Genomic DNA, 916 nt, shown 5'->3' with positions numbered 1-916 from the left:
ATTTTCTTTCACCAGTTGTTTTATTAGTTTTCTATATATTAGGTCTTTTAGTTTCTTTAGGTAGATATATTCCTAAGTATTTTTATTCTTTCCGTTGCAATGGTGAATGGAATTGTTTCCTTAATTTCTCTTTCTGTTTTCTCATTATTAGTGTATAGGAATGCAAGGGATTTCTGTGTGTTGATTTTTATATCCTGCAACTTTTACTATAATCATTTGATTAATTCTAGTAATTTTCTGGTGGAGTCTTTAGGGTTTTCTATGTAGAGGATCATGTCATCTGCAAATAGTGAGAGTTTTACTTCTTCTTTTCCAATCTGGATTCCTTTTATTTCTTTTTCTGCTGTGATTGCTGTGGCCAAAACTTCCAAAACTATGTTGAATAGTAATGGTGAAAGTGGGCACCCTTGTCTTGTTCCTGACTTTAGAGGAAATGCTTTCAATTTTTCACCATTGAGGATAATGTTTGCTGTGGGTTTGGCATATATAACTTTTATTATGTTGAGGTATGTTCCTTCTATTCCTGCTTTCTGGAGAGTTTTTATCATAAATGGGTGTTGAATTTTGTCAAAGGCTTTCTCTGCATCTATTGAGATAATCATATGGTTTTTGTTTTTCAATTTGTTAATGTGGTGTATTACATTGATTGATTTGCGGATATTGAAGAATCCTTGCATCCCTGGGATAAAGCCCGCTTGGTCATGGTGTATGATCTTTTTAATATGTTGTTGGATTCTGATTGCTAGAATTTTGTTTAGGATTTTTGCATCTATATTCATCAGTGATATTGGCCTGTAGTTTTCTTTTTTTGTGGGATCTTTGTCAGGTTTTGGTATTAGGGTGATGTTGGCCTCATAGAGTGAGTTTGGAAGTTTACCTTCCTCTGCAATTTTCTGGAAGAGTTTGAGCAGGATAG

Source organism: Bison bison, unplaced genomic scaffold (genome assembly GCF_000754665.1).
Source record: "Bison bison bison isolate TAMUID 2011002044 unplaced genomic scaffold, Bison_UMD1.0 scf7180017863450, whole genome shotgun sequence".
Taxonomy (NCBI): Eukaryota; Metazoa; Chordata; class Mammalia; order Artiodactyla; family Bovidae; genus Bison; species Bison bison.
Note: the sequence above shows the minus strand (reverse complement) of the source record.